Here is a 20,941-nt window from a genome sequence, read left to right as displayed (position 1 = left end):
AATGCTAAGGGAACACCTAGATGGCATCCAAGTATCCTCAAAATGGAAGCATACTCCAAGGCTTAAACAAGGGGCATAAGGCAACAACCTTTAAACGCATTGAAGGGGGATCAAATGCAAGCACATGGGCACATCATGAGGTTTGAAATAACATGTTAAGTGGTTTCAAACCACTGAAACAAAGCAAGGATGGCATGCTAAAAGGGCCAAAGCTTAAGGCATACAAGAGAGTTTGCATGGTAGCTATACAAAGCAAAGCATGGATGACTCAAATGACCAAAAACAGTCCCTTAGCATACTAAAACAAGCATAAAAGCTTCACAAAGCTAGGCCAAAACACATGAACATGGCGGTCTAAATGCTAGGCACATGTTGAGGCAAATCATGGCATTACAAGGCATGTATGCTAAGCAAGCATGGTGTACCAAAACCAACTAAAAACAGAGGCATATTATGACATAATAAGCACAAAAATCAGCTAAGGCATGGTTAACATGAACCTAAACATGGTGCTCCCTCAAGAGGCCAAAAAAGGGTCCTTTTCAAGGACAACAAGGAGAGGGGGTGGCCCTCTCCTTCCTAGGACCTCAAGGCACCATCCCCACCTCTGAAATCCCTCAAGATTTCAATGGTGAGGAGGCCCAAACTCAATGGTCCCGGAGCTCACACAAAAAGGAGCCTTACAAGCCTCAAAAGGGGTTAAACAACCTCAAATCACAAAACACTCTAAACAAACTATTTAGAGGGCCTAAAAACAGAACTTTTTTATGTTATATACTAAACACAAAAACAGTTGTAAGGTAGGCAAAAATACAATGCAAGAAAGGGGTAAAAAGGAGCAAGCTTCTCACCCTTGAAGATCCTCTTCAACAATGGAGCTCCAGCAGCTTCTTTAGGTTGAAACCAGCTTCAAAACCTCCAAAACAACCCTCAAGAGGCCTCAGCTCCAAGGGATGGTGTGATGGTGGGTGCTTGTGAGCAAAAGTAAGACAAAACACACACACACACTAACAAGAGAGGGAAATATAGAGATGGAATAGATACAAATTCCTAACCCTAATATCAAAGCTCTCTAAAAATGTTGTCTAACCCTAAATCCAAGAGAGGAGACTCTCTCTTATAGAGCTCTCTCTTGTAAAGCTTGTCAAATAAGCTTGTCAAGAGAGAGATCCCTCCATACACGTGTATGGAGGGGAGAAAATGTGGGTGCCAGCTATCACAGCTGGCACAAAATATCTACCAAAAGTAGATGAACAGTGATCGGCCATTCAAAATTGCCATTTTGGCAAAATAAATGGCCGACCGGCAACAAATAGTGCCAACCGGCAATATATATTGCTGATAAATCACTGGCCGGTGGCCTCAAGCCATGGCCGGTGATGTGTGGGGATGCCTCACAAGGCATTCCCTGCCCCTCCAAGGCAAAACACAAGTGTTTGGTGCAAAACCAGACACAACACGGTCGAGTCGAGAGATCCTGAGGCAAGGCGCGCAACCGAGACCTCCGGGAACTCAAGACGAACACAAACAAGGGTAATCACCAAGTGTTCCAATGGTGACGTCCAAGTCTTGAGGACGGTCAAAAATGGGGTGTCTACACTTCTCTTTCATGAAATTGACTTAGAATGTCCCATGCATCTTTGGCCTTTGTGCAGTGAGCAATCCGTTGCTGTTTTTCATCAAAAATTACTTCACGAATGGTAGTCAGAACTCTTTGATTACTCGGATTGTTAGTGCTTTCAACATCCTCTTCAATGGCTTGCCAGCCCTCAGGGTCGTAAGCTCTCAGAAACATACTCATTTTGATCTTCCAGAACAATTAATTACTCTCATCAAAGGTAGGAGCACGATGCAGATTCTAACCACGAGCAAATTCCACTAGCTTTGGAGGAGGTTGAGTGACAATAGACAAGAATGCCACGTAAGTACTAGCTCTGTCTTCACCGGATTTAGTTTCTTCAGGTTCTTGCTCTAACCCACTTTCATCATCCCAAGTCACTGTATAGACTTTCTTCTGGTTCTTTTTCAAATGACATTCAAGAGCAATATGACCAAACCCTTGACATTCGTAACACTTGACACCTTGCCCCTTCACAATTTTGTTTTCAGTTTTTGAAGCAATTTTTGGTGGAAAAGTTTTGAGTTTTTCATTACTCTTATCTTTTGAAATAGGGTCCTTGAAATTAGACTTTTTTTTCTTTAAATTTTTTTTGAACTGTTTAGTAAACATAGCCGTCATTTCGAACTCTAGATCAAACTCAATCTCAGGGGTCTTTGCAGTCTCATGAGCACTAGAAAAAGCCGCACTATCTTTTTATTTTTTCTTAGAAATCTGGTGGGCTTCATTAGTCTGCAAGTTTCCAACCAATTGATCAAGCTTGAGGGTATCAACATTCTGAGTCTCCTCAATAGCTATAACTTTTGATTGGAACCTCTCGGGTAAAGACCTCAAAAATTTTCCAACAACCTTAACTTCAGGGATTTTTTCACTGAGTGTGAAACACGAATTCACGATGTCACTAAGTTTAGCATAAAAATCATCAAATGTCTCATCATCACGCATAAAAAGAGTTTCAAAAGAAGATGTGAAACATTGAAGTTTTGACCTTTTAATAGAAGTAGTACCCTCGTGAATTGTTTCAAGAATGTCCCAAGCCTCTTTTGCTACCTCACACGTGCAAATACGACGAAACTCTTTAGGTGTGACAGAGCAAAAGAGGGAATTGAGAGCCTTACTATTCCAACTTGAGTTTTGATAGTCGAATGCGTTCCATTTATCAAGAGGTTTGGGAATATCAATACCGTCAATGGTGACAACAGGTTCACTCAACCCATAGATCACACGGTGCCAAACTTTCTCATCGATAGATTTTAAAAACGCTCTCGTACGAGCTTTCCAATAAGAATAGTTTGTACTATCAAGTAACAGAGGTCTTTGGGTCAAGTTACCTTCGCGAATTGAATCCATATCACTGTAGCCCGACTTTTTCGCACCCCTTTTCGGAAGTCAAAATAAGCCCTACAGTTCAGACTCCTGCGGTTCTAAATCTGATTCCATAAGTGCAATGCGAAATAGATAATCACCAAAGAGTCCAAATCCGATAAATCTTTTGGAAAATCGATTTTGAATCAAATTACGAAAAATGGACTGCTTTGCCAGATATAGAGCCGCCACTTAAATATTTTTTGTTTTGAAAAAATTTAGGAAACCCATGACTCGTACCAAAGGCTACATGTCCGTCATCACCATGATTGTCTCGACTCGGGAAACTTTGGTACGAGAAGGGAAGGTCATGAATGAATTGAGCACACCCGCTCGCCCGATCAAAGATCGGCCTTTACTAATAATGATATGAATCTTATATACATTATATGCTCTTGTTCCGGTTTATTAGGCTAACATTACTATGTTATACGCACACACAAGTATAGACTAAATCGCAAGAATTGGAACATTTGATTCATGTTTGTTTTGAAAATTGTTTCGAATATGTACCACTTGAAAAAGTGATCGCATATGAACACTACTCAAATTATTCCAATTCAAGCAATAAGCCTTCATCCACATCCATTCAAGCAGTTTATCAATTAAGAACTTAGCCTCATGGCAAGCATACTAGACATGGCAACATCAACATTCATGCAATATGCTAAAGCGAGTAAAAGGCTCACCTAGTACTCCAAGCCAAAAGAGAAACCAATTAGAAACATGCATGATCTTAACTTATGCAATATGACTAATAAAACACATGCGATATGCAATTAATAGGCTCGGCTACTAATATGGCGTATGAAATAATTAAATAGCATGCGGTCTAAGCACGTATTCAAAAAAGTATTTAAACAACAATGCAAGTTAGAATGATAAACCGAGCCTCGGTGCATGCAATACCAATGGATGCAAACATGAGTAATGCTAAACGAAACATGATGTCCCTAAACTAACTATCATAAGCTAGTAAATAAAGGGAGAAAGACATGGGGTTGGAAGACATACACATTATTACATTGCGCTCTCACGAAGGAGAGTCCGAATGAACTAACTAGCTAATTAAGTTAAGCAAATTAATTATTACAACAACGTATGAATTAACTAACTATTCTAGTTAATTAATGATTACACCATCATAACTAGTTAACTACTTTAACTAATTAAATAATTACAACGCAAGCGCAATTAAAAGAAGTAATTAAGCTAAACAATTACATACTAAGCTAACTACTTCACCTCGGGAAGCGAGGGATGTGCATGCGCATGCTCAGTTTCCACCTGAAAAGGCCATTGTTTTTGCTTCCGAAGAGCCTCTGTTACACAAAGAACACATACACTGTTGCCCACTTCCAGAATAACTATACTCTGCCTTACAAACACACTGCTGAATTTTACATCAGTGGCCAGCCGGCCAGTGATAAGGCCTACCGGCCACCAGTGATAGCTAGCCAGCTGGCCATCAAAAGTGGCCTGCCGACCATGGAAAGTGGCTTGCCGGCCACTGCCACCCAATTCACCTTGCTGTAATAGAGAACAAATAGAGCATGCACAGGGTATTTCAAGGGTTTGTTTGCACAACTCACCCTTCCTTTTTATGAACAAATCAAAGGAGTAGTAAACTTAAGCCACAAACCACCAACTCAAGCAATTTCATTGCATGATGGCTTGTGACCCAAAGGGTGCAAGTTCAATAAATGCAACAAAATGAGGCTCTAACCTCCTCTTTTTCATGAAAGATCAAGGGAAGTAGTTGACCTTGGAGACTTGAATCATTTCATCACTAGTGAGTATGAAATGGCCCAAGTTTCCATGTGTTCAATTAACGTCCGATTGAACACAACACTTTTTATTATCATGCACCTTTTTAGCCTAAATTTTATTACTCCATTTTAGATTACCATCCATTCTTTAATAAATTGAGTCCAAATGTGAGTTTAAGTCCTCTAATGGAGTGAAGTATCAAACCAAGAGTTAAGTTAAGACATGAAAGAGATGTCATGCCGTTGATAATGAACCCTTAAAAGGGATTAAACCATTAAGCATGACAACCTCAATCTCATGCTTAAAAGAACAAAAGGCTTGAAACAACTCTCAAAGCAAAACAACAGTCAAGCAAGAAGGGAGGTTGCAAAGATTATTATTGCTGAAAATGAGTGAGAAAAGCATAAATAAATGCTATCAACTCAAATGAGATAATGTCCAAGGCCTAGAACACCAAACTCATGAGGACTATTACACTATAAGCATGCAAAGCAAAGCTCAAATGCAACTTACAGCCCAAAACTGTGCTAAAACAGGTCTAATACAGTCCTAAAACATGCTGGAATAGAGCTAAAAATAGCTAGATTAATATGCTAAAACGTGCCACAAACTAGACTAGTAAGCAAGACACAAGGAAGGGAGGCTAACCCCTCCAAATTTAGACTTTAAAACATGATTTTGGCCACTGAAAAAGCTCTGAAAATCATTATTTAAAAACTCAAAAGATGATGCAAGGGTGGAAAACACAAGGGCAAAGGCCTTCAAAACAAGGTATATAAGGGCTATCAACCCCTCAACCTTTAATGGCCTAAGAACCCAAGTTTCAGTCCAAAAATACATAAGTTTTACAGCCCAAAAACACTTGGAAAAATGCAAGAAAAAGAGTAATTAAAGCAAGCAAATAGGCAAAGCCTTATACCTCTTGAAGAGGAAATGAAGTCCAAGCAACAAACCAAGCAAACAATACCCTCAAGAGCTCCAACAAGCCTCAAAGACACCTTAGCTCAAATATGGAGAGATTTGGTTAAGGGTGTATAGGCAAAGGTTGAGAGTGTATAGGCTAAAGTGTAGAAATTTGCTAGAGAAAGAGAGAGAGAGAGAGAGAGAGAGAATAGTAGAGAGAGAGGAAAAATTATGATCTCAAAATTTTCTAACCTTAAAACATGAGAGAGGAGCCTCAAATATATAGAAAATATAAATTTCCCTCAAGAACATCCAACCCTACACGTAGGGGTAGATGCGTGCATCTGTGCAATTAGTTGGCACAGCTGTCACAAAATATCTGCAAAAGACACAGGTGGCCGGCGGCCATCACTGGTGGCCGGCAGGCCAGATCAGTGGCCGGCAACCAAAAAGTGATAGCCGACATCCCAAAAAGCAAGCTTGAAGAACCAAGGCTTGGTCCAAGAATGAGGCAACAAGGGTGTAGGGTTTGAAGGGCTCAAAGCTGTGGCATTCCGCTGAGGACTTTGAGCACTTGATAAGCATATAAACTCATCATCGTGTGTGCATGCGATGTTGTCCAAGTCGTAATTGCCGTAAAAAATGGGGTATCTATAGTTGCCCCTCTTTGACAAAACTCGGAGTCATGAAATGACGTGAGTGAATGTCAAAGCCCGAAGATGACCCATTTTGACAAGGCCATAAGACTTGGACAAACAATCAAGACAGAAATAAATAGTTACGCCCGCAGGCTGCCTACATATCCCTTTGCAAGGAATTAAACCAGCATAGTTCTGGGGCAAGATGCAAATGATATGCACAATGCAACTTTGAACGCTAGACTTACACGTCCCGTGAAGCTGGCTAATTTGAAAACTCATGATCATGCGAGATGATGCAATAAGCAATAATAGATGCAATAACCAAGATAACGAGATAACAACATGAATGAGCAGCTTCAAGCTTAAAACCAACACAGGTTCCACTCTGACCACGCCAAAACAAGAGACAATGAAAGAAAACATCACTCAGGGTTACGTTTCACGCATCCTAAGAAGCCGAGAACAAAAACCGCTCAGGGTCACGCCTTGCACGTCCCAAGAAACAAGAGAACCCACTCGGGCTCGTGCTTCGCGCGTCCTAAGATAAAAGAAAACCGCTCAGACTCACGTTTCAAGCGTCCTGAGATAAGAGAAAACCGCTCAGGCTAGCGTTTCAAGCATCCAAAGATAAAAGAAAACCGCTCCAGCTTGCGTTTCATGCATCCTAAGAAACAAGAGAACCCACTCGGGCTCACGCTTCGTGCATCCCGAGATAAGAAAAAACTGCTTAAGCTTGCGTTTTACACCTCTTGAGAAATAAGAAAAACCACTCGGGCTCGCGTTTCATGAGCTCCGAGATAAATCCATCCAGGGTCGCATTTCACGCGTCCCGGGATAAAAGAAAATAGCTTGGGCTCATGCTTCGCACGTCCCAAGATGAAACACGCCTAGGGTCATGCGTCACACGTCCTGAGATAAAAGAAAACCGCTCAGGTTCACGTTTCACACAGCCTGAGATGAAACACACCCAGGGCCGCGCGTCACGTGTCCTGAGATAAAAAAAAACTGCTCAGGCTCATGTTTCATGTGTCTCGAGATGAAACATGCCCAGGACAACGCGTCATACTTCCTAAGATACAAGAAAACTACTCGGGTTCACGTTTCACATGTCTAGAGATACAACACACCCAAGACAACGCGTCACGCATCCTGAGATACAAGAAAAATAGCTCGGGCTCGCGTTTTGCACGTCTTAAGATAAAACAACAGAGGGGTGTGCAATAGATGCGCAAAGGTAAACAAATGCGATTAATACACAAAGTGTAGGTGTGTGATAGATGCACGAAGTGAAGGTGTGCGATAGATGCACAAAGTGAAGGTTCTCTTACCGAGACATAAATGACTTTATCTGGAACTCCTTTGAATGAATCGTACATACAATACCGTTTGTCTGTGTTGGCAAAGGAAAAAAGAAAAGAACTTTCCTATTTGTGAAAGCATAGCTAACATGAACAATGTACGATACAGTGGCAATGTATATTCTATGCAAGATAAACAACCGAGATATGAAGTTAAGTGAAGGCATGTTCTATGCAAGATACTAAAGCATATTCTATACATGAAAGAGAACAAAGGCATAAAACGAATCAAATGACACCTCTGATTTACATCTCGGAGGAATTGCAACATGTTCAAAAGGATACATCTTGTTCCGAGTGGCAATTGGATCACGTTCACACATCGGAACACAGCTACAAGCTTCCAAAACAGAACCTTCCACAAACCACTAGGGAAGAGGAAGACCCAAACAGCACCAGGACACAGAGAAGGGCTACCAGCTAGCTACCGACCACAAGGGGAGGCTGTCGGCCACCTGTCGGCAATCAAAGAACCTTGCCGACCACCTGCCGGCCACTGATAGCAAATTCGGGACAATCTTGTCATTTTGCCTCGGGTCTTTAAGTATACACCACAACACTTCATTTCCTCACTTCTCTAGGGCCGAAATTCCTCTCTCTCTCTCTGTGGAGACTTTTCCTCTCTAGATCCGAGCTTTTTACGTGTTTTCCAACGCCCCACGCACATTTTATTCGCCAAACCCTCTGAATTCTCTTCCTTTTGAACCGATTTGAATTTGATTTCAACGCTTCTTTCCTCATTTTCTCCCTTCTAGGCTTGTCTCCCTCAAGTTTCTCTCGAGTTTCATGAACTTTTCCCAACTTTGACTTTTTCTTTCATTTTCTCTCTCCTGGGGTTGACTTTTCCAAGTTTACCCTCTTTCCTCCATTTTTCTTCACTTTTCACCTACTTTTCACCCACTTTTCACCCATTTTCCAGATAGCAGATGATTCACCACATGACGGGGCTCCTCCAGAGGTTCCCTCTATATTTCCACTTGCTGCTGAGGCAGAGGATCCGGTCGTTACCGAGGCTGGCGAGGTGGATCAGGGTATTGAGGCCGACCTCGAGGCGAAGTTTGAGCCTGAGCTCGAGCCGGAGCCGCTACCATTGAGGGTACACCCTTTTGATCCAGCGAGGTATCATATTCGCATACATATCTTGCAGCCCAGAGGCATCAGGCGCTTCAACGACTTTGCTTGCAGTGTACCAGAGGATCTTCTGCTGAGGGAGCCAGCTTCTCACCTTTCATCTATTGTCATTGAGGTATGAACTTTGTTCTCATGCATTTCTATTTGTCTTTAAATTGTATTTCTTGCAATGCCTTTCATCTAACTGTACTTTCATCACTGCCTTAATCTGATTCATCTGTTCTTTTTCCACAGGGTGAGTCTCATGCCTTTAGAGGGTATGAAGCTACGACTGCGCGAGATTGGTACGACGAGCTCCTTGCTGGAGTTTGTGACATTGTTGACAAGACTAGCTTTGGTCTTTTCTGTTTCGGCCTGACGCGGGTCATCGCGAGTCATCCTCTTCTAGGAGCGCTTGTAGAGAGGTGATGGGACACCACCAACTCATTCCACTTCTTCACTGCCGGGGAGATGACGATGACTCCATACGACTTTGCCATGATCACCGGCTTAAGAGTAGGGGGCAATTTGATCCCTTTTAACACCGACGTGGGAGAGTGAGAGGTAGCCAGGGTTGAGCTGTTGGGAGCGCGTTCACCCTTGTACCGGACACCTATGATTAGATATAGCTGGTTTGCTAAACAGTTTAAAAGGAGCGAGCCCGAGACATTAGAGGAGATAGAGAAGTATGCCATAGGCTTCCTGATGTTCGTCGTCGGTGCCACCTTGTTTTTGAACATGTGGAACACCATGGGCTTATATCTGTTGAGCACCCTGGTGACCCTTCCCCGGGTGCACTTCTATGACTGGGGCAGAGCTGGCCTTGCCACCCTGTATGGCTACATGAGCTCTACCTCCCGCCTGAGGAGAGAGTTGATCGGAGGCTACTAGCGAGCCTAGGAGGTATGCATTTTGGTTTCTTCTTTGCACTTTACGCTTTCTGCTTTACATTTTTTGTTTTATATTTGTTCAACACATGTGTTTTCTGCTTTGCATTTTTTGCATTTGTTCATACATTGTGCTTTCTGCTTTGCACTATCTACATCTATTCATGTTATGTGCTTATCACATATTACTGCACTTTCCTTACAGCTGTGGGTTTATGCATATTTCCCAACTCTTGCCCCAGAGCCCATAGAGGACCTCCCCCTGGTAGTTCCTTACTCGAGGCGGTATGATGGCAGGTGCCAGCGCAGGAGCCGTGAGTCATTCACATTCTTCCAACACTATTTTGACATAATGGCAGCCCACGAGGTAATCCGAAACACAGTCATTTTTGCTTTACAACTGTTCTGATTCACATTTTAGCAACTGACAGCAACTAACAATCTGTACACTCTCTATTTGCAGATCATATGGTAGCCTTGGGCCATGATGCCGGCTGGGGTACGGGACCAGTATGTCGGGGCCTGGGCCACTTCTCATTTTTGGATCATGCTTAAAGGCCCAGTCTGCCAGACCTAGTTCTTGAGTGAGTAGTCCGTCCACCAAATCGTAGGCTTGCCAAACCTGATCATTCCGATGGCACCGCTAGAGTCTATGAGATCAGCAAACAGCCTATCTGTGGATGTAGTCACTCAGTTCATGGTGGGCTTAGATGCTGATTACTTTAGAGCAGAGGGTGATGTAGACACCCCATTTTTGACCGTCCTTGGGACTTGGTTGTGCTTGCAGGTACACCCAACAACTAGTTCGACTGCTCGCCGAGTACTCGACTATCGCGGCAGAACGTCACGGGTTCGAGCTCCCCAGACCTTGTGTCCTTTCTGCCCCATTTTTGGACCTCGGCTAGGTCCTTTCAGAGTGACCCTTTTGGTGCACTGCCGGCCATGGCATGGAACTGCCGACCATTGCTTTGCTCCTGCCGGCCACTGGTGAAGCCCTGCCGACCATCAGTGAGCCACTACCGGCCATTGATGATGGCCGGCACCCCCCCTGTCTCAGCTGGTTTTCCTCCAGATCTTTTGAGCCAGCTAGTTTTTTGTTTGCTCCCCTCCATACACATGTATGGAGGGATGAAGCCCTTGTAAAGCTTCTTGAAGAAGCTTTGGCTTTGCATTCCTCTATATAAGCAAGAGGGCTCCCTCTTTGCCAGGGGTTCTGAGTTTTGGAGAGCAAAAACTCCCTTTCTCTCTATATTGTTTGTATTTTGTGCTTAGAAATTGGATTTCCTTGCACTTTTACACTACAACACCTAGATATACACCACCACCATTGAACCAAGCTTCTTGGGAGGTCTTCTTGAGGTCTGAAAGCAAGCTTCCACCCCCTGAAATTGATGGTTTCGAAGAGGGTTTTCAAGGGTGAGCATTTCTCCAATTTTTGTACTTTTTTGCACCTTGCTTTAGCCCTCTTTGCATATTGATTTAGGCCTTACTTATAACTGGAAAAAGTCTTGTTTTTAAGTGATTTTTAAGTTTGGTTAAGGTCATTTTGATATTTGGGGTGTGTAGCCCCCTTGCATGCTTTGTTTGGCTTTGTTTTAAGCCATATCTTGAGGCCTCCGAGCTAGCCTTGGTTTGGCCTTCCTACCACTGAAATCCAGTGGGATTTTGGTGGTAGAGGTGTGGTTTTGAGGTCCTAAATCAAAGGGGGTAGTCCCCTCTCTTTGTGTCCCTCTTTACTTGCATTTTTGGCCTTCCAAAGGACCATCCTTCTATGTATTTTTGAGGCTTGGTTCAGGCCTATTTTTGTGGCTTTTAGGACCTGTCTTGGCCCTGTCCATGGCTGGCTTGGTCATATTTTGCATGCATATAGTATGTGTAGTGTAACTCCATCCATAGCTCATCAAAGTAGCATGTGTGCTTGGCTTTTGTTGAGTCCATTTCAGTCCATTTTTGGTGATGTTTTACCATGCCATGAACCTGTTTGGGTTGGTTTTGTTACTCCATGCTTGCATGATATACTTGTAATGTAAATCTCCTAAACTAACTTCATATGATCCATGCCATGCCATGTCATTTTAGCTTGTTTAGTTTACATTCCAGCATGTATTTGGTCATCATTTGGCATGTTATGACCCTATCCATAGTTGGTTTAATCATCCTTTGCATGCTCCATATAAGTGTAGAACAAATCATGTTTACTAGCCCTTTGTGCATGATGTTTTGACTCATCATACTAGCATATTTTGGCTTTGCTCAAACTTGATTGTATGCTTATTTTGAAGTGTTCTAGGACTGTTTTGGGCTGCCATGGCCATATCACTCATGCTTTGTATAGCTATAGTGTAAATGCTTAGGCTAGTTTTGGGTTTTGAGGCCTCTATCATGCCATACATGTGATGTTTGCATGCCTTGCCCTCATTCCACATACTATTTCAGTTCATGAAATATTGTTGTTCACTCGCATTTGACATGCCTTGAATGCTTTGTATAGCTTGTGCTTTATGCTTCAAGAATGGATTTTTGCGCATGCCGCTTAGCCTAAGCCTTTGGCTCATCATTTCAGTACATTTTGGGTCCTAATATACCATGATGTAACTCTGTTTTTGGTTGTCCAAGTCATGCCATGATTGGTTCTCATAGGTGTAATGCATTGCCTCTTTTGTAGCCTTTCATGTCCTATGTTTTAGCATTGTATGCTAGCTTGCTTTGGCTTACTTCCATGCATGTTTTAGTCTCATATCAGTATGTACTAGGACTATTTTGGGTTGTCCTTGCCATATCCTTCATGCTTCGTATAGCTGTAGTGTAATTGGCCTTGCAAGCTTCGTGTTTCGGTGATTCGCGCATGCTATCCTTGAGCTATTTAAATGATTTGGCATCATTTATCATCTCATTTCAGTGCATATAGTGTTGTAACACTTCCACATTTGTCACTTCTTAGGCACTTTTGAGAGTTGCCCTTTTAGGCCACTTTGATGAACCTTTCGCATTTTCCATGCTAGAGTGTGTTGTATGGCTTAATTCATCGCTTTGGCTACTGATTTGGACCTAGTTGAGAGCCGTCCATCTTTGGTGTAAGCCCATCTTACCATGTTGTCGCATGCTTGATTCATTTCGTATGTTATCGCATACTTGTTTAAGCTTTGCATACCTTGCATGCTCACATGTTCATGTTGCATTTTGTCATGTTGTCCAAGGTCATCACCTCACATCATGCTTATATGCTTGTTGCATGCTTGGTTTAGTTGCATGTTTGCACACTTAGGTCATGTTGCATGTTTGCCATGCTTATGTGTTGCATTGCTTGGATTAATAAGCATGAGGAACGAGGGGCGTTTCATACTTCAAGTGATGGAACGTGTCTCAATTCTTGGTCGCCGAAGCTCTTGATGAATCATGATAGAGTTCTAGGCTTTACTTACTTTATTTGTGCATTCATTTTCATATTGATTAGCATAAGTTGGATCTTTGGCCATCATGCATCGGGATGCGTGATTGATGGTCGTGGATCCGACTAGGCCTCTCCCTTGATGTCTTGAGGTGATTTGGAGTGCCATGGTGCGTGCATATCCTTGGGAAACCCTCAATTTTCTCTATTTTGTGCTTTGTTGCAGTTTGGTGTCACAGCACACCAGTGGCCGGCAGCCTGTCACTGATGGCCGGCAATGTGCCACCCTTGGCCAGCAATGGACCACCTTTGGCCGGCAGTGATCCTTCCATGGCCGACAGGCCACTGGTGACTTCCCCTACAGTGTTTTGGTAAGGTCCAGCAACAAGCGCTGGAATACACCCTGCAAACAGAGCCTCTAAAGAGCAACTGGAAGGCGTTTCGAGGCGAAGAACCGAAGCGAGCATGCATGCCTCCCTTCTTCAAACAAAGCCGTTTACTGCTTTCCCTACCTGCTTGTTGTCATTCATTAATTAGTTAATTGATTCGTTAATTAATTAAGTTGTGTAATAATTAGTTGTAGCTAGTTATTCAATTTGGTTCTGTAATAATTAATTAGCTTGTGAGTTAGTTAATTAGGTGGCTTGTATTATTTATTCGGTCCCTCCGAGTGAGGGCAAATTTGTAATAAGTGTGGGTGCGTGTGTGCATGTCTTCCAACCCCATTTCTTTCTCCTTTTTATTTAACCGCTTACAATGGTTAGATTTAGGGCATATTTCAATTAGCATACCTTATGCTATGCATGTGTGCATTCATTCATCTGTATTACATGCACCGAGCTCGGTGCATCATATTAACTGCATAGTATTTCAAATCTAACTTGAATACATGTTATCTGTTGCATTTCACATACCATTCATAGATTAACCGAGCCTATTCTAGTTACATTTTGCCTATGATGCATTAGCCATTCTAACATGGACTTGGGATCATACATTTGATTACTAACAAGTTCTCTGTTTTGGCTTGGAATACAATGTGAGTATTTATGCTTTAGCATCTCGCATGAGTGTGAATGTTAACATGACAGCATGCTTACCATGTGGCTATATGCTTATGTGATAAACTGCCTGAATGCATGTGGGTGAATGTTGGATTACTTGAATTGGGATAATTCATTGAAATCCGCATTTTAGCCTACTTGCGAGTAGCAAACTTCAAACATTTCCAAAACAAACGGATATGCAATACTTTGTTCCAAATTAGGCGATCTAGTCTATACTTGTTTTGTTGTGCGCATCACATAGTAATTCTAGCTAATTAATCGAAATAGGAACACATAACGTTTTCAAAACTAGATATCATGGTTAGTAGAGGCCGATCTTTGATCAGGCGAGCGGGGGTGCTCACGAAGTGACCTTCCCCAATCGTACCCAAGTTCCCGAGCCAAGGCAACTTTGGTGATGACGGACACGTGGCCTTAGGCAACGAGTCAGGGTTTCCTAAATTTTCCAAAATAAAATATTTAGGTGGCAACTCTGTACCTGGCAAAGCAGTCCATGTCTGGCACTTCTTTCAAAAAATTTGTTTTCAAAAACGATTTGCCGATTTGGACTCTTTGATGATTCATCGGTCTTGTATTGCACTCTGCGAGATTAGATACAGGACCGTGACTTTGAGTCCTGAACTGTAGTGAGCCCAATGAACAAAATGGGACGGGATTTCCCTCCCGGGATGTCTATAGGTGACTACACGACCTTTATTCAGACACACCTCATGCCACCTCTGACAGGCGCTCGCGGAGGCGAGAGGACAAGGGATCCTGCGGCAAGAAAGGCACCTAGGGCGACTAGGACCCGTGCTAGAGGGACTCCCCCGGCAGGGCAGAGGACCCATTGGCCAGAGCTACCCATTGCGCTTACATGCTAGCGGTATACTGGAGCAGCTTACCAAATCCCGATCAAGCCTGCAGAGGCTGGTTATGAGCTTGTCGGAGTTCGAGGCCCGACTCAGGTATGGACCATACTTTGCTATTTGCACCCCGCATTTCATTTCAGATATGTTTATTGCAGACACTAATCATCCAAATGCATTTGCAGGCATCCATAGAGTACATGGGGAGCGCTCTTGAGCTAATAGCCTTTTTGATGGGCATGGTACAGAGGAGGGAGACATTGCTCGGTCTCCACGGTATCTAGATAACTTTCACTTCAGTTTGCACTTCATGCTATCAAATTTCCACTGATACACCGGCATATCAACAGTAGTCTTTCCCAAACTGCACTGATACATTGCATTGGCATACTGTACTCACACACTGTACTCATAATGTATCTGATTTCTATATACCGCTTATTCTGCATACTATGCTTGCATCTGATACGCACACTATGACTGATATGTTGACAAATGTCTTTTCATATCACATATGTACCGATAGCTCCAGCGGTGGCAGCAGCGCCAACACGAGAAGCACCTCCTCCAGTAGCAGGGAGGAGAGGTAGAGATAGGGGTACCTGAGGCCGGAGCAGTCCTTCAGAGCCCATCTTAAGCGATGATGGTGCTGAGACCAGTGACTCCGAGGAGGCAGCGAGTCAGCATTCTAAGTCGTCTGAGAGTGGAGACAATGATGCCGGTTCTAGTTCCGAGAGCAAAGGCGATGTTGAGGCAAGCTCTGGGGCAGAGAGCGAAGACGATGTCGACTCTGGTTCTGGTTCAGAGGCAGATTCAAACACTGGGGCTGATGGAGATAGTGCCCCAGAGTCCTCTCCTCCGAGGAAGAGGACGAAAAGGACCTATCGGGCCTGAGGTGACGGGCACTAATTTTTTGATTTTTTGCTTAGTTTCTTTTTGTTTGGTAGCATTAGCAGATGTATAGCTTCAGACAAGTTTTATGTTGCTTTGAAACATGTATTTCTCTTTTGTAAAAAACCATGATTGGAATAAAACCTCGTAGTTTTTATAAAAAGTGTTGTAATTTTTGCATCATAAGCACTATATTTGCATGAAAATGGACATGGAATTGAATTGGCCAAGAGCACTTGATTGAAACAATATTCTTAATTGGGTAATGAACTGACCAACAACCAAAATACAAAATGCAGAATACAACTCGATAAACAAAAACAACTCGATAAACAAAGCAAAAACAACTCAAATACAAATAAACAAACCTGTTAAAACCAAAAAGACTCAAAACAAGGCCTTAAAACACTCGAAGATCAAAATAGAACACAAGCTTCCATCATTGCTCAGTACACAGGTAGACGGTAGGCCTGAAAAGAAGGCTGCCAGCCAGAGATAGAGCCTCCCAGCCACTTGTCGGCCATAAGAGGTGGCCTGATGGCCATCAAAGTAGTCTGCCGGCCACCTGCTAGCCATCAACAGTGGAAATCGCCAGATTGACAGTTGGCTTCCACTCAAAGCCTTATCTCCTACAAAAGGTTCAACTTCATGAATTCTTCTCCAGAACTTCATTTCAGCTGTAATTTCTTCACAAATTGAGCCATTTTTCGTCAAAAAGCTCTCGGATTGGATTATAACTTTAGATGGCAAGGAAAAGGTAAATTTCTGGGGTTTCGGCAAAAACGCACTTTTTTTGTTGAGCCGAACTTCACTTTGTATGTTGTTCCTTCATGTCGCAGCACGATGCTGGGACCCGATTATCCATGTCTTTAGCTTCGAGGGACAAGAAATATGCCCGATAATTAAAGAATTTCAAGCACTAATGGAATCCCGGCGCGATGAGGAAATCATGCCTCAACCCCATTTTGGCCACGCCCAAGCTTTGGGACGGATGTGTGGGCTCACTCTACACGAAGCTCGATCTCTGGCCCACAATAGAGAGCTAGACATACCCAACTTGATTCAACGATTTTTCGACGTCGATGACCAAGGCGACCTTCTCTGGCGGAGTTTTCGACAACACGCTCTTTGCTTGTGTATGGTTGCTCATTTTCTTCTTGCCCCTAGTTTTAGAGGGTCCAGCATTCATTTGATCAAAGTGGCCCAAGGTTTGAAAGAAGGCAAGAGTTGCATTGGCTTGGTACTGGCCGAGACTTTGATGGGCTTAGATGCCTTTTATTAATGGGAAACTACCAGATTCGAGAGGAGTCCACTGCTTCTTCAGGTATTGTTTCACATCCTTTCTCATATATGTTTCTCACATCGCTCGGAACTCATGCTCTATTTTTCTCTCAAAACCCTGTTTCTCACTTTTCTCTCAACATACATCTCTCTATTCTTTAATCTCTCTTTTCTTTTATCCCTTCCCGGGTGTGGGTTATGGATAAGCCAAAAGTAATGGATTCTTTCCCTGAGTACTCAGCTCAAGGCTATTTCTTCTACTACCAACTAGTGGATTTCCTGAATGAGGGATGGTGGTGCGACTGGATGTGCAAAAAGTCTGCTACTGACATAGATTGGCGCTGAACTTGGCTTAATCTGACCGAGATAAGTTACAGCATGGCTTGGCAACCTGGCATATAGTTGATTGGCCTCACACACTGTGTATTCTACTTCCCGTTCCGATTCAGACGCCAGTTTGGGCATGATCAGACCTACCTAGTGGAAGGGGTAAAGTACCTAGTTTCATTCCCCATCCAAAGTTCACACTTGGCTAGGTACCTCATTATTTGGAGGACGAGAGAGCTTCTGGCCCCTACCCTTAGTTTCAGTTGTGACCTTTCTGGCGAATGTTTGATTTGACTCGAGGATGAAGCACAAACTGGGCCCATTTTGGCTTCAGGTGCTTCCACAAGCATGAGCAGGGGACACAGGAGTACCTGACTCATCTATGCCCCTAGTTTATTGCTTTGACCTTTCTTTTCAAGTTTTTTCAATGTAATAAAGCAACTTTGATTTGTATCAGAGAGTTGGAGAACTTTATGTTGAAATCAATGAAATTAAAGTTGTGAGCATTGAGAATTTTCCTTTTGGTCCAAAAATGGTCTAAGTTGTAGAAGGTAAAATTTGAACAAAATCAACTTTTATTAAAACTTTCTAAAACCATTTTCAAAAAGGATCGCCACTTGACATGCACAGAATGAATCCTCAAAATGTACAACCCCGAATCAAAAGATCACACAAATTGCCCCTTGATTAAATAGCACTACTCAGCATTGTAACCAGCTATTCTCTCAGAGTAAAGATCACAACCGAACTCTCAAGTAAAGGACAAACAAAGGTGACCTGATCAGACAGGTGGACAGGATAGTTGAGTTTGAGGTGTTTACGGCCGAACTTCAGGATGAAGTTGCCTATGTATCCCGAAGATGGGAATCAGGCCTTATGTAGTTCGGTTCAGGTTCACTAGAGTATTTACTCTCTCTTTTTGTGCTCTAACTTTTGCCAAAGTCACCCTTTAGGATTTTCAACCTTGCGAGCTCAATTTTTCTTTATTTCTAATTTTTCATGCTCTAACTTTTGCTTAGGTTGCCCTTTTGGGTTTTCGGCCTAGCGAGCCTCTCAAGGATAGTATTTCTTCAACTTGTCCATGTTGATCGATTGTGAAAATTCCAGGCCATCCAGGTCCATGAGAATAATAGCTCCACCCAACCAAATAGCTTTGATGATGTAAGGACCAGTCCAATTGGGTCTAAACTTGCCCCTAAAATCATGGATAGGAGCTCGGTTGTCTTTCAGCACCATATCCCCCTCTTTGAGATTTCGAGACTTAACTTTCCTGTTAAAAGTCCTAGCAATCTTGCGCTGGTAACCTTGAACGTGATACAATGCTTTCAGCCTTCTCTCATCAAAGAGCATCAGTTCTTCAAATCTACTCTGTTGCTAGTCCGCCTCTGCTATTTGACACTCAGCCATAACTCGCAATGACGGGACTTCCATTTCAATTGGCAGAACAGCTTCCATCCCGTAGACGAGAGAATAAGGAGTTGCCCCTATAGATGTCTAGATTGAAGTTCGATAGCCCCAAAGTGTGAATGGCAATTTATCTGGCTAGTCCTTGTATGTCTCCACTATCTTCTGCAGAATATTCTTGATATTCTTGTTGGCGGCTTCAACAGCTCCATTGGTTTGTGGCTGGTATGTAGATGACTTATGAAAAGCCACATTGTATTTCTCCAACAAGTCTATCACTCCCTTCTTGTAGTGGGAGCCATTATCTAATATGATCTCATTTGGGACTCCATATCGGCAAATGATATTGTTTCTGATGAACTTAGCCACATACGATGCTTTGAACACTGCATAAGACTGAGCTTCTACCCACTTTGTAAAGTAATCAATTGTCACCAAGATGTATTCATGCCCATTCGACCCTTTTGGTGTGATCGCACCGATGACGTCGATTCCCCAGACTGAGAAAGGCCATGGCAAAGTCATGTTGTACAATTTTAACGATAGGATATTCATGCGATTATCATGGATTTTGCATTTGTGGCATCGCCGAACAAAACCAATACAATCCTCCTCCATAGTGGACCAGTAATAACCTTGCCTAAGAATCTTCCGAGCGAACATCACTCTGTTCATGTGCACTCCGCACTCTCCTCCACGGATAGCCTCCATCAGGTGCTTTGATTCCTCTTCTTCGACACACAACTTGTGCATTCCCAAATGACCCCTTTTGTACAGTTTACCTAGGCAAATGATAAATTGGACGACCATTCGCCGTATTCCCCTTTTGTCCTTAGCATTCGCCCCTCGTGGATAAATCTCCTTTTTCAAGAAGTTCCAAATATCGTAGTACCAAGGGTTTCTATCTTGCGCTTCATCTATTGCAGTGATAGTCTCATAGACCAGCGTGTACTTCTATTCAATGACAATCGGACGCATCCAGACTCCTAGTGGGATGTCTACTAGGGGTGTTCGCGGTTCGGATTTGGACGATTTACGGATCGGTTTGGACCTGCCCGCATCTATGCGGTTTGGGGAAAAGGCAACCCGCAACCGCCCACAGTGCGGTTTACGGTTTGTGCGGATAAGGTTCGCGGATGTGCGGGCGGTTTGCGGATTGGACTTTTTTCTTCAAAAATTTATTTTTGGGCCTTATTTTTTTCTCATTTTGTAAATATTTATTTTGGGCCCTTTTCTCCCCATTTTCTAAAATGCTCCAACATTAATAATTAATGAATTAAAACTTATAAAATTAAAAATACAACAAAATCAAATCATAAACTAACACAAGCATATATTTCAAAATCCTAAACTATAACTCCATATTCATTAAGGAATTTAAAATTCCAAATCACACTTCATCTGGGACAAGTTCAGTTATGTAACAATGATAATATGATCAGTATTTATTCAGTTTCAGTTAATATAATACTATTAGCAAATGTAATGTTAGAGTAAGTTCAAAATATAAATGGTGTTTTGTTTTGGACAAAAATATCTAGGTAGGATATAGAAATGAAATCAATAGTTAAGATAAAAAAAATAATAATAATAAATAAATAAAGTGCGGGCGGTTTCTTGCGGGTGCGAGTTAAACCCTCAACCCGCCCGCAACCCACAAAAATGCCATATTTCAAACCGCATCCGCTCGCATTGTATTTGCAAAACCGCCCATTTGTATGCGGATTGGGCAAATTGGGCAGTTTTTGTGGATCAGATAAACTGTTGCCCACCCCTAATCTCTACCATAGAAAATAGAGTTGCTAAAGCATCAGTGAACCTGTTGTTCTCTGTCAGTAGATGTGTGAAAGTCAGCTTTTCAAACTAGGAATCAGAATGTCCAGGGTCTGGTGATAAGCCTTCATCTTTTTTTCTTTGACCTTCCAATCTCCATTTTCTTGAGAAACAACTAGGTTCAAGTCCCCGATAACATCCAACCTTTTTGCCCCCAGTTCCAGGGCGACTTCTAAACCAATGATACACGGCTCATATTCTGCTTCATTATTAGATACCTTGAACTGGAGTTTGAAGGCTAAAGGTATAT

The sequence above is a fragment of the Camellia sinensis genome, chromosome 4 (genome assembly GCF_055761805.1).
Source record: "Camellia sinensis isolate YWXY chromosome 4, ASM5576180v1, whole genome shotgun sequence".
In the NCBI taxonomy this organism is placed as follows: Eukaryota; Viridiplantae; Streptophyta; class Magnoliopsida; order Ericales; family Theaceae; genus Camellia; species Camellia sinensis.
Note: the sequence above shows the minus strand (reverse complement) of the source record.